Source organism: Eubalaena glacialis, chromosome 5 (assembly GCF_028564815.1).
Source record: "Eubalaena glacialis isolate mEubGla1 chromosome 5, mEubGla1.1.hap2.+ XY, whole genome shotgun sequence".
In the NCBI taxonomy this organism is placed as follows: domain Eukaryota; kingdom Metazoa; phylum Chordata; class Mammalia; order Artiodactyla; family Balaenidae; genus Eubalaena; species Eubalaena glacialis.
In genome coordinates, this window is record NC_083720.1 from 42,259,547 (window position 1) to 42,273,833 (window position 14,287).

The following is a 14,287-nucleotide window of genomic DNA, read 5'->3' on the forward strand; positions in this document are numbered from 1 at the left end:
ACAATTTTTTTTTACCTATAAGACTCTGTGCTGAGTGCTCTTCAGATGCTGGAAAGAGGTTGAAGAAGACCACACTTATCCTGCTTAACACAATTGTGGTGTTGCATAAGGACCAGGATCTGCCATAAAAGAGTAAATCCTAATTTCTCCCCTCAAGGGGCTCATGACATATTGGGAAGGAAAGGCTGACACACAACTAAATAATTGTGACTGATTTGACCCACTTCACAGGCTTCCAGAACAAAATTGTTATATTTCTCTGGTTCTTCAGAGTCTTAGCTGAAGTCTCTTTGCTTTGATTTGCCATAAGATCAAATTATCTCCTGAGTTCTTCTTCTTCCCCCTACAGCAACTTGTCAAGAATTATGAGATTAACTCTATCTCCATACAACAGAGAGAGAACAAAGCAAACTTAGCAGTCTACTTGTGGTCCACCACGTGGTGTTGTGGTTCTTTACTGCTCTCTGGTGTCATCCTCACTACCCTTTGTGTCCCTGAGGTAGAACCAGCAACATTTCATAGTTACAGCTCTCTGGCTTATACTCTATGGTTCTAAAGCACGTCAGCTTTGTGAGAGTAGCTGCTAAGAGGGTATTTCTTACCTTTCTCTTATGAATTGTCCAACATGGTGGCCACTCAGTGATTAGAGCACCTGAAATGTGACTAGTTCAAATAAAGGTGTACTTACAGAAAATACACTCCTTGTGGGGAAAAGGGAACCCTTCTACACAGTTGGTGGGAATGTAAATTGGTACAGCCACTATGGAAAACAATATGGTGGTTCCTTAAAAACTAAGACTAGAGCTCCCATATGATCCATCAATCCCACTTTTGGGCATATATTCCAAAAAGATGAAAGATCTAATTATAAAAGATACATACACACCAATGTTCATAATAGCATTAATTACAATAGATAAGACATGGAAACAACCCAAGTGTCCATCAACAGAAGACTGGTTTAAGAAAAAAACAAACAAACAAACAAATATATATAGATAGATAGATAGATAGATAGATAGATAGATAGATAGATATATAGATAGATACAATGGAATATTACTCAGCCATAAAAAAGAATGAAATATTGCCATTTGCAGCAACATGGACCTAGAGAATATCATACTAAGTGAAGTAAGTCAACAGAGAAAAACAAATATTATATGATATAACATATGTGGAATCTAAAAAATAATACAAATGAATCTGTATGTGAAACAGAAACAGACTCACAGACATAGAAAACAAATTTATGATTACCAAAGGGGAAAGGGAGTGGGGGAGGGATAAATTAGGAATATGAGATTAACAGATACAAACTGCTATATACAAAATAAATAAGCAACAAGGATTTATTGTAGAGCACAGGGAACTATATTCAATATCTTGTAGTAACTTAGAAAACAATCTGAAAAAATTATACATATACATAAATATAACAATCACTTTGTTGTACACCTGAAACTAACACAATATTGTAAATCAACTATATTTCAATAAAAAAGAAAATACATATTTTACTTAAAAGACTTAACAAATAAAAAAATATAAAAATATCTCAACAATTTTTATATTAATTATTTTGGGATGATAATATTTTTGGTGTATTAAGTTAAATAAAATGTACTAAAATTATGCACTTCTTTTCCTACTAATGTGGCAACTAGAAAATTAAAATTACATTTGTGATTTGCAGTATATTTCTATTGAGTATTACTAGTTTAGTCTATGGTGTTTTCAGATTATTTGTCAAACTACTTTTCTCCATGATGATTTCCTCTTTGGTGGCCTTTGGTGCTCTTGACCACTAGCAACTTTTACTTCTGACCTTCTTAATCCATCAGAGACACTCTCAGACAGTGGCCCTTAAAAGATAAAGGGGTCAGAATCTAGATCTTTTTCTTCTCAGAAAGTTTCTTCTCTCTTTTGCAAATTTACTGATCCCTCCCTCAATGTCAGCTGCACATATCAAGGGGAATTTGGAGGGACTACCTTGTCAAGTCCCTCCCCTAAAATGACCATCCACCTGTCTCTCACTTAAGAAATTAGAATTACTCTAGTGATTTCTTTCATAACAGAGACAAGTTGAAACTGGTAATGCTTAAAGTGGCATCATTTATAATGCAACACGACATGCCATTTAATCAGTTTAATTCTTGCCATCTATAAAATGGGTACAGCATGCCTTGTCTATTTGGTTAACAAAGTTCATAAAGTGGTTGGGAAAACATGTAATATAGCATCTAAAACAAAAAACCAGGAGATGAAACAATCAAGTGTGTTTAAATGGTGTCCTCTGCACACCAGTTCATCTCAGAGAGAAAAACAAAATGAATCAGCTGATGGAATTAAATCAGCTAGAGATATGGCACCCCCAGAAGCACAAGAAATGTGTGAGAGCTTCAGGCATAGCTGTGCATGCCAGCATCAAAGCTCTGACAACTTTACTACCCCCCAGACCAAAACAAATTCTCTAGTGATCCCACAGCCAGATCATCTTCCTCAAATAAACCATCCTTCATTGTAACAAAGTCTTTAAATATTTAGAAAGGTCTTAGTGTGGATTATAGCAAACATCTCAGTACGTCTTTCCCAGCAAGGATCTTGATGCACCACTGGGGTGAATTTTAAATATGGTCTTATTAACTTAACACTTTCTACAGCTCAGAAAATGCAGGGATGCACTCAGAATCCTCCTAGAATGTGAAATGTTAAAACCTGGATTTCTTTCACTATGCATGCCAAATATCTGCAAAGTGGTAACCTATGGGATTCAAAACCACTACCCAGGGGGACTTCTGGGAAAGCTAGGTGAGTTTCTGAAGTAATTACCTCAGAGATATTGTGGGTTTAGCTCCAGACCACCAAAATAAAGCAAATATCAAAATAAAGTGAGTCATACAAATTTTTTGGTTTCCAGTGCATGTAAAACTTATACTATACTGTGGTCTATTATGTATACAACAGCATTACATGTAAAAAATAATGCACATACCTTAATAAAAAATACTTTATCGTTAAAAAATTCTACCCATCATCTGAGCCTTCAACAAGTCTTAGTCTTTTTGCTGGTGGAGAGCCTTTCTTCAAGTTGATGGTTGCTGACTGATCAGGCTGGTGGTTGCTGAAGGTTGGGGTGGTTGTGGTGCTTTCTTAAAATTAAACAGCAATGAAGTTTGCCACATTGATTGACTCTTCCTACACAAACAATTTCACAATGCTCTTTGATAGCATTCTACACACAGTAGAATGGATTTCAAAATTGGATTCAACCCTGTCATTGCTTCATCAACTAAGTTTATGTAATATTCTAAATCCTTTGTTGTCTTCTCAACAATCTTCACAGCACCTTCAACAGGAGTAGATTCCAACTCAAGAAGCCACCTTCTTTGCTCATCCACAAGAAGCAACTCTTCATCTGTTAATGCTTTATCCTGAAATGGCAGCAATTCAGTCACATCTTCAGTTTTCACTTCGAATTCTAGTTCTCTTGCTATTTCCACCACAACGGCAGTGACTTTCTCCACTGGAGTCATGAACCCCTCAAAGTCACCCATGAGGGTTGGAATCAACTTCTTCCAAAATTGTGTTAATGTTGATATTTTGACCTTTTCCCATGAATCATGAATGTTCTTCATGACAATAAGAATGGTGAATACTTTCCAGACGTTTTCAATTTACTTTGCCCAGATCCAACAGAGGGATCAATATCCATGGGGGCTATAGCCTCATAAAATGTATTTCTTAAATAATAAAACTTGATCCATGGACTGCAGAATGGATATTGTATTAGCAGGCATGAAAACAGCATTAATCTCATTGAACATCTCTATCAGAGCTCTTGAGTGACCAGGGACATTGTCAGTGAGCAGTCATATTTTGAAAATAATATTTTCTGAGCAGTAAGTCTTCACAGTGGGCTTAAAATATTCAGTAAACCATGTAGTAAACAAATATGCTGTCATCCAGGTTTTGTTGTTCCGTTTATAGAGTACAAACAGAATAGCTTTAGCATCATTCTTAAGGGCCCTAAGAATTTTGGAATAGTAAATGATCACTGGCTTCAAATTAAAATCATCAGCTGCATTAGTCCCCAACAAGAGAATCACCCTGTCCTTTGAAGCTTTGAGGCCAGGCATTGACTTCTCCTCTCTACCTATGACATTTCTAGATGGCATCTTTCTCCAATATAAGGCTGTTTTGTCTACATTGAAAATCTGACTCTTAGTGTGTCCACCTTCATGAATTATCTTAATTAGATCTTCTGGATAACTTGCTGCAGGTTCTACATCAACACTTGCTACTTCACTTTGTACTTTTATGTTATGGAGATGCCTTCTTCCCTTAGACCTCATGAACCAACCTCTGCTAGCCTCAAATTATTTTTTAATCTTTATTTTTATTGGGGTATAGTTGTTTTACAATATTGTGTTAGTTTCTACTGTACAGCGAAGTGCAGTTCCCTGTGCTATATAGCAGGTTCTCATTAGTTATCTATTTTATACATATTAGTGTATATATGTCGATCCCAATCTCCCAATTCATCCCACCTCGCTTTTCCTCCTTGGTGTCCATATGTTTGTTTTCTACATCTGTGTCCCTATTTCTGCCTTAAGAAGAGGTTCATCTGTACCAGTTTTCTAGATTCCACATATATACATTAATATATGATATTTGTTTTTCTCCTTCTGCTTGACTTCACTCTGTATGACAGTCTCTAGGTCCATCTACATCTCTACAGATGACCCAATTTCGTTCCTTTTTATGGATGAGTAATATCAAACTTTTCTTCTGCAGCTTCCTCACCTCTCTCAGCCTTTGTAAACTGAAGAGAGTTAGTGCCTTGCTCTGGATTAGGCTTTAGCTGAAGGGAATGCTGTGGCTGGTTTGATCTTCTATCCAGACCACTAAAATTTTCTTCATATCAGCAATAGGCTGTTTCACTTTCTTATTATTTGTTTGTAACACTGCTTATTTCAAGAACTTTTCCTATGCATTCACAACTTGGCTGCTTGCTGCAAGCGGCCTAGCTTTTGGCTCAGCTTTCCACATGTCTTCCTTACTAAGCTTAATCATTTCTAGCTTTTAATTTAAAGTGAAAGATGTGTGACTATTCCATATTGTAAACACTTAAAAGAAATGTAGGGTTATTAATTGGCCTAATTTTAGTATTGTTGTGTCTCAGGGAATAGGGAGGCTCAATGAGAGGAGATGGGGGAATGACCAGTTAGTGGAGCAGTCAGAACACACACAATATTTATAGATTAAGTTCACTGTCTTGTACGGGATTGGTTTGTGGTACCCCAAAACATTTATAGTAATAATATCAAAGATCACTGATCACGATTCACCATAGCAAATATAATAATGATGAAAAAGTTTGAAATATTGTATGCATTACCAAAATGTGCACAGAGATATGAAGTGAGCAAATGCTGTTAGACTCTTGATGCAGGGTTACCACAAACCTTCAATTTGTAAAAAGTACATCTGCAAAGCACAATAAAGCAAAGTACAATAAATTGAGGTATGCCTATATTCTGAAAATGCTAGGCTGCTTTTCAATCTAAAAAGAGACATTCAATCTAAAAAGGAGCTACTGTGTACCTCGTCATTAGCTACAAAGTGTTGAAGTGTTAAAAGGAGGACCTAATTATTTAAATGAGAGTGGGAATGAGGAAGGGGCATTGATGATTACACTGTTTGGCTGTGATATCCTAGGAGATATGGAATATGAGGTATACCTTCTACAGGTACTGGGGGTTGGGGATGGATGGTTCAAAACCCTGGGCTGAGACAACCAAAGGAACATAGGTGAATAAAAGACCTTCTGCTCAAAAAAATCTGCTCTCTCACTGCAGCCTCTTCTAAAGAGAGTCATCAAGTCAAACCTGTTACTAGCAATCCTTGAATTAAAATTAAAATACGTGTTCACAGCAGATAATTAAAACCACATTCGTAACAGCTTTATTCATAGTAGTAAAAAACAATTATTCTCCAACAGCTTAATGGATACAAAAGTGTAGCATCTTCATTTAGAGGAATACTCCTCAGTCACAAAAAGTAACACACTGCTGATAAATACAATAACATGGATGAATCTCAAAAACCTTACTTTTTATCAAAAAAAGACAGAAAATAAATTATGTATTTAAAAAAAAAAATTGGGGGGCGGGGCATGTGGCTTGTGGGAACTTACTTCCCTGACCGGGGATTGAACCTGGTCTCTCAGCAATGAAAGTGCAGAGTCTTAACCACTGGATAGCTAGGGAATTCTTAGACTATGTATTATATTATTTTATTTATATGAAGTTCTAGAATAGTAGAAACTAAATTACGGTGACAGATGTCAGAGCAGCAACTGTCTCAGGGTGAGAATTGACAGGAATGTGGTACTAAGAGGGAACTTTCTGGGATGATGAAAATATTCTGTATCATTATTACAGTGGTGTTTGCACAAATGTATACATTTGTCAGAACTCAACAAAATGTACATAAAATCTGTGTTTTACTGTATATAGATTATATTCCTATTTTTTTAAAGGTAGAAGAAAAAAGCCATTTTCCAAGTTTAAATGCAATTTCCTTATATCACAGCTGTCTTGAGTCTGTGGGTTCAATCTGACTTCAAGATTCATCCATACATACAGTCTTCTTTTATTCATGACTTATTATGCAATTTCTGCCCTGCACTATTTTCACAAAAAGTGGGGAGAAAAGGAAAAGGAGCCTGAGCATGAATGGGCTTTTCTCATCAGATAAAGTATTAGCCCAAGCATCTGCCATTAAAAGACAAGAGAACAAGTCCTCCTCCATCAGATATCCAGTTTCAGAGGTGATTTTAATGATAATTGACCTTATAAAGGTTCCTTTAGCAACTGGCAACTACCATCTGAAATAGAACTTGGAGTCTGAGAAAAGAAAATCTTGGTGCATTCTGGTCACTTTTCCAAAGGGACCAGCATCTTGGAAAAGCATCTTCCATTTCAAACAGAATGATGGTAAAGATAACACAGGCTTTAAAATAGATAAATTGGTTTTACCACATACTTTTCCACTTCCTTGATAGCTGGTCAGCAAAGTTTATTCTAACCCCAGGCCTGTGGATTTGCCATGTTCAAATAAGGTATATGATGACTAAGTGAATCTGGATGTGGACCACCAAAAGTAAATTCTTTACCACATACTTTACGGTGTTTCAAATCCTGAGAAAGTAAGTAATCTTATCTCATTGGTGTAAAATGATCTCAAATAAACACCAGAAGATCTTGTAGAGCATACCAATATTTATGCTCCAGTTTCGTGAGTTTGATGGGTTTTCTTCTCTTTGAACCTCAAGCATAAGATGATGATAACGTTGATGATGATAGTGGTGGTGATGGTGGTGGTGGCGGTGATGATGAAACTGCTTATGAGAATGTTGGCCACCAAGGAGAATGTGGGTAGAGAATTTTTTTTTTTTAACATCTTTATTGGAGTATAATTGCTTTACAATGGTGTTAGTTTCTGCTTTATAACAAAGTGAATCAGCTATACATACACATATATCCCCATATCTCCTCCCTCTCGCGTCTCCCTCCCTCCCACCCTCCCTATCCCACCCCTCTAGGTGGTCACAAAGCACCGAGCTGATCTCCCTGCGCTATGCAGCTGCTTCCCACTAGCTATCGGTTTTACATTTGATAGTGTATATATGTCCATGCCACTCTCTCACTTTGTCCCAGCTTACCCTTCCCCCACCCCGTGTCCTCAAGTCCATTCTCTAGTATGTCTGTGTCTTTATTCCTGTTCTGCCCCTAGGTTCCTCATGACCACGTTTTTTTTTTTTTCTTTTAGATTCCTTCTATATGTGTTAGCATACGGTATTTGTTTTTCTCTTTCTGACTTACATCACTCTGTATTGCCTACAATAATTTCACACTAGAACTCTCATCTTGTGGCTGGACCTCTCTCCTTTCTTTTGCTCATACTATCCTATAGTATAACCATACTATACTATACTCTATCTTATAACATCAAGACTATGTTCTCTGCCTGATTTACAAACCCATTCAATATTGTCTTCTACAGTTCCTGGACACGCACCTTCCCCACAAGTGAAACTTTTCTCCTCGCCATCACATGATCAATATATGCTTATTCTTACAATAAGAGGGTTCTACCTGGCATGAAAAGTAAGCCCCTAATTATAAAGGAACCGTTTATTACCTTTATATATTTTTAATTTTTCTTTTCCAATGTTAATTGTGTGCCTATGAAATGTAAGACACTGTATTTGGCAGATATAAAAGCACATCCCCTTTAAATAATTCTGATGCATTTATACATATGATATAGACATATAGGTATAGATAATAAAGTTTAGAAAAACTATGAAATCATGAGCAACTGAATTTGCTCAAATGGCTATGTTATTGGATATTAGTTTTCAAAAGTTCAAGAGACTGTGGTGAAAGTTTTTATTTTAAGAGCAATCATTGAAAGAATCAACTGACCTTGCTCTTCTCTGTCTCAAGTCAAAAAATAAACAGTGAAAGTGTATCTTAGTGGTTTGCAAGTGATTCAGAGCAGGATGCTCAGCTATTAGAAAGCCATCGATTGGCTGGAGGAAATGAGTTGGCTGCAGCCTGAGATATAAGCCAAAGCCCAGGATTGTGAGACCAGGGAAGGATGCCAAGGTGCACTGCATTACTTGGCAGGAGTTCAAGCTCATTGCTAAAGGTCTGCTCTTATTCAGAATCCAGGTTTTCTAGGCTTTGCAAAACTCTTGCCTTGATATTCAATATTTTTTATTTAATCTTTCCATCTTTCAAGATCTCGATATTGATATAAAATGTTCCTTTGATTACAGTCCCCAAACCCACTTTTTTAGGTTAAAATTCTTTCACTGCTTTTAGACTGACTGTCCTTTTAGACTGATAATCAACTTTGTGTACAGACTCTATTTTCAGAAATATCTCTCACTTTGGAATATAAGCAAGTTTGGCAAGAGTATTACTGAGAAAAAATATTAATGGTTCAAGAATATCAAATCCATTAGCCACTCTCACCAGACTGTTTCAAATAAAGTGTACTGGGAAGGGTCATGGCTGAACGGGAAACCAGCAGACATCAGTTCTATTCTGGGCTTGACTTCTATGTGATCTTGAGCAATTCACTCAATTTCTCTGCAGTTCAGTTTGCCCAGGTTTCAAAAAATTGAAATGATAATACCTGGATGTTGTGGAGAGTCATCATATTAGTAAGATGCTTTGGACTCCTGAGACACAGGCTAATGTAGAAATAAAGGAAACCCAAGACATGGCCTTCAGCAATATATCTTGTATTCTCTATACTGTATTCTCCTGTATTTCCTTTCTTCACTGCTTTAAAGCCCCATGAATTATTCCTTTCAAATACTGTATTATTCTATTTGAATTGTTGCCCAGTTACAAATGATGGGATAAAGGTATACTCTACTGAAATCAATTCATTTAAATTCAACACAAGAAAGATTGATGAAGTACTTAGAAAGTAGGTTACTAGTTTGATGACAATCTCTAATCTCCTAATATTAAAAGAGCCTCATTGTTTCTATCTCTTTTTCTGAACCATGAAGAATCTAAAGTTGTTTTACTAATACCACCTCATATTTGCCAAGTGATTATTAGCTGCTAAATACTTCCCTTGCATTATTTTATTTAGTTTTCACAACTCCATGAGGTGTGTTTTATTAGCATCCCCATTTTGCAGACCAGAAAACTGAGTGAGAATTAGCAAAGACTCAGAATCACTCAAGTTGTCAGGAGCATCACTGTCATTCAACCTAGTGTCTCTTAACTTCTAGACACTAACTTAAACTTTCCCCAAACTAATGATGTCAAACCTGAGTATGTCATGCTTTTGAATATTTGACATGCTTGTTAAAGATGCAGATGCCTGAAACCCACACACACACAGAGCTTTGATGCTATGGCTTGTTTATTGTACATTAGAGACACATCCAAGGATTGAAAGTGAGGGGCTTTGATGTGGCCTCAGTAAAGACTTAGGTCAGAACAAAGACCTTATAGGAAGCCAACAGGGGACTCTCCTTTTGCTAGGTTGAGATGAGCAGATGGGTACAACAAATCTTATGACCTTCAGTCATTGAGTGGTTAAGCAAGTATTAACTAGAAATTGATAAAAGACAACTGTGCTTATATACCTCAAGAGCAAGTGTTTCTTTAAGTACCACTTAGCCAGGACTCAACTCTTATTCCCATCATCTAGAGAACTGCTGTGGGAGATTGCAGTTATTGCACTTATTGTGGGAGATAAGTCATGGTTTCTCAACCTCAGCACTCTTGACATTTTGAGCCAGATAATTCTTTTTTTGTGTGTGTGTGTGGATTTTTCTGTACATTGTGGGGTATTTAGTGCTATCCATGGCCTCTAACCACCAGTAACCAGTATAAGGCCCTCCCTAGTTGTAAAAATAAAAAAATGTCTTCAGACTTTGTCCAATGTTCCCTGAAGGGCAAATCACCCTTGCTTGAGAACCACTGTTTTATGTTATATGGAGAACTCAGGGCATTGGGAAGGTCCAGCTGGGGAAGAAGAAGTCTATCTTCTTCATACAACTTATTATTTGAAAAGGATATGTAAAGAATCCAGAGCTCAATAAGGCCTGCTCTTTGCAATTAAAGCATCTATATTCCACTGGAGCAAATACCATATTTGCATACACCACAGTAATATAAAGTATCAATGGCTGTAACAAATGTTCCAAAAGCTGTGTGGACCCAGTGGCAGGTGCCCACCCCAGACTCCTGGAGAAACCCTGAATTTGGGGAAAGGGGTAGGGAAACCATCCAAGCAAGAAGAGAGAGAAGACTAATTAGAAATAAAGGCTGAGAACCACAATTTGGAATAGCTGTGACAGCCAAGGGGGGGAGTTTTAGGGACATGACTCGGCTGACAGGGGCACATACTCCACAGACAGAGAAAGGGAGAGAGAGGGAGAAGTGGAACAGCCAGGAGCCTGGGGGAGAGGTAGCCACTGCTGACTGGAACTAAAGCACTTTGGGCTGAGGGGGCAGCAGGCAGGTGACAGGGAGTGAGTGAGAAGTGATGGAAGATGAGAAAGTGGAAGCAGGAGAGAAAACCACTTAGGGAAACTTTGTTTGGAAAGAAATGAAAGTTACAGCCTGAGGGTAAAGCAGCAGAAGAGGGACATTTAAGCTGATGCATTCACAGCATCGTTCCAGAACTAGACGGGCTGGGTTCTAACACAGTAAAGGTGTAAAAAGTTATGTGGCTTAAGTAATTGAAGGATTTTGAAGATTATACTACACAAAGGGCGGAGAGGAGGTAATTTGCCAGAACTCTGGTTTTGTTTGTTTTAAAGCACGGAAAGAAAAACTGTCCCAGGGATGGATCTCCCTTTCTTGCTGGCACTTCCTTGAGAAATCACAGAAAGAAGAAGCCTTTCTCTTAAGGCCTTTAAGAGCCAGAGACCTAGAGGGGTGGGATAGGGAGGGTGGGAGGGAGGGAGATGCAAGAGGGAAGAGATATGGGGATATATGTATATGTATAGCTGATTCACTTTGTTATAAAGCAGAAACTAACACACCATTGTAAAGAAATTATACTCCAATAAAGACGTTAAAAAAAAAAACCAAAAAACAAAAAATAGTGACCTTTCTCTGTAGTTGATGCTATGCTAGAAAAAAGTTTATCAACTGCCTGGCTGGGACAAAACAATACAAAACACAAGAAAACACTCAGATTTGTAGCATTTGCTGATTTCAGTGGTGTAAGTATCCAGCTCCCCTTCCACTGCTAATTTTAAACTACCATCAAGAAGCCATTGACTAGAGGATTGGGAAGAGCTGCATACAATTGGCTCTTGCTAGCCAGTGTGAACCAGCTGCAGCTCACCAGTGTGGTTTTAGTCTCCATAAGTCATGCTTTCTGGAAGCCATCTTCTCAGCATGTCTGCCTTGACTAAATGTTTGGGCAGAAGTAAAACTTTCAAGTGAAGGGCTTTTCAAGTGCCCCCTTGTCTCAAGGTAATAGTTTCCATTTTTGTGGCTTTCCATCCATAGTACAGGAATGGTGTACTACGTACAGGAATGGTGTACTCAGGCAGCAGAGAGCCAACTTGAAACGTGTGGGACAAGTGTGGTCCAACAAAGATTTAGAATAACAAAAACAAAATAAATTAATAGGGAAAAAGTGACCGAAATAAACGGCTCATGTGTGTAGAATCTAAATTGGTAGCTTCTGCTCTTTGGTTATTTGGAGGAGACTTTGATTTCATCCATGTGGACAGACAGGGCAGCAGCTACGGTTATCTGTGTTGTGCTAATAGACAGAAGACTTCCAGCCCTGTTAGCCATCTGCAATCCTGACAAGGGCTTAAGGGGAAATAGTTTCTGTACCTTGAGATAGGAGCAGGGGAGTGGAGGAAGAAAGGGCATGTGGCTGGATTCACTGTATCTACAAGTTCTCACATTTAATTCCACTGAAGTTACATCATGAGATTTGGACATTATAAAAACTCCCGACCTGAGGAAAATAATCTTGGATAAAAAACTCTGTGTGTCCTTGTCTTTTATTTCTTTTTTGTTACAGAGATGCCAGGAATAATTCTTCACATATTAGCGTCATCAGTTTAGGATCCAAATGGCCAAGTATGTATGGTTTGGTTGCCCACTGAAAACTTTTGGGGGATATATTAAAAATAATATATTTCCATGTTATCAAAATATGTAGGAAAAAATTGAATGATGGAGAAAAAAAAAACACATATAATCTGAGAGGCACCCATATACTTTTGTCTTTTTCTTTCTAGTCTTCTTTTTCCTATTATTTTTCTACTATATCTCTTATCCCAAAGGTATTTAGAGCAATGAAATGTGTTGCTAGTTCATATTTTCCTTTAGAAAGGAAGTACTGGTGGGTAGATGCTGACGAGAGAAATAAACTCATTAATGTACCCTTGTCTTGCCTTTTCTGTCCCTAACTCTGTAAATTAAAGATATGAATACAGGTTGGTGCAAAAAAGTCAGAATATTTAATTCCTTAATTTGAATTCAGGGAAGGTGTGTGGGTTGGAGAACTCTCTGGCAAATTAAAGCAGACCTTTTGTTTGTTTAATAACTGGATGATGCTGAGTTACCTCATTAGGCCCATGCAGGTTTAATGATGCTTTACTGAGGGTGCATTGGAAGGTCCCTGAAGAGGGCAAAAATTGTTTTCCTTGAAAGTTTCTAAGGCATTTGTAACCTCTTCTCTATAATTGCCCCATTTGGTTTTGACTTTCTTTCATAGCACAGGTCTTTTCCTAAACATTTTTATTTTCGGTCTATCATCATTCCTCTCACATAACTCTTAGTGGATTTTTCTTGTTGGAGAGCCTATAATCAGCTCTCACTGGGCTCTGCACTCATGTATACTTGGGGGTCATGAGATTTTCATCTGTTTACTGCTTATAGCACCTATTCCAGTGGCTAATCATGGTGACAATCTCTGCCAAATTTAGGACTTGACAATCTACCTGACTCTTCTACAAACATTTTCTCAGTCCATCATCAAATCCCTGGGAAGGAGGCAGGAGAGGGTTTTATTGGGGAGGCTGGTAGAAGGGGAAACCCAAGCATATGGAACAAAAGTAAGTTTGGAGGCAAAAGTCCATCAGCACTGTCTTAAACTTTTTTCAACTTTGTGATTTGCTTTCCTTTCCTCTTTTGTTTATCAGAAAGGATCCATTATCTAGTTAGACAATAAACTTTTCTCATAGAAGTTTTTAAAATTGCCTTTTGCAGCTGTGTGTTTAGCAAGAAAAAGCTGGAACTATTTCCTATGTGTCATCTATGTAATCTTGATACTCCTTACTTATTGATATTGGATGATGGGTCAGGTATTCATGCTCAACATAACATCCCTGGTGTGATGATGATCTAGGTGGCCAAATCCAGAAGGAGGGAGGCTTCCCAAGATGGTACCATCCAAAACCTCAAACAAAAAGATGAGATCATCAGATCATTCCTTTGGGAACAAATGCCTCTGAATTTAAGGTATAAGTCACATTTCTAGACTTACTCTTGTAATCGCCCATGATAGCAGCAAGCAAATGTGCTGTGAGGATATTGGGACTGGAATGGACTAAAATAGAATTGGATTGGCAAAGATATTTTAATGGGCATTGAGATTGATAAGTTTTTGTAAAATAAAAGAATAACTTTCTCTTTTGAATTGAGCTAGAGACATTGCAACTTTTACTTCCATGATCCGTGCACCAAGATGTCAACTTTTTTTTTTT

General features: G+C 37.6%; 1 pseudogene; it reads right to left on the bottom strand.

Moving 5' to 3' along the window:
* Positions 1-3,027: 3,027 nt before the first annotated feature.
* On the bottom strand, positions 3,028-14,083 carry LOC133091767 (tigger transposable element-derived protein 1-like; annotated as a pseudogene).
* Between the last annotated feature and the right edge of the window lie 204 nt (positions 14,084-14,287).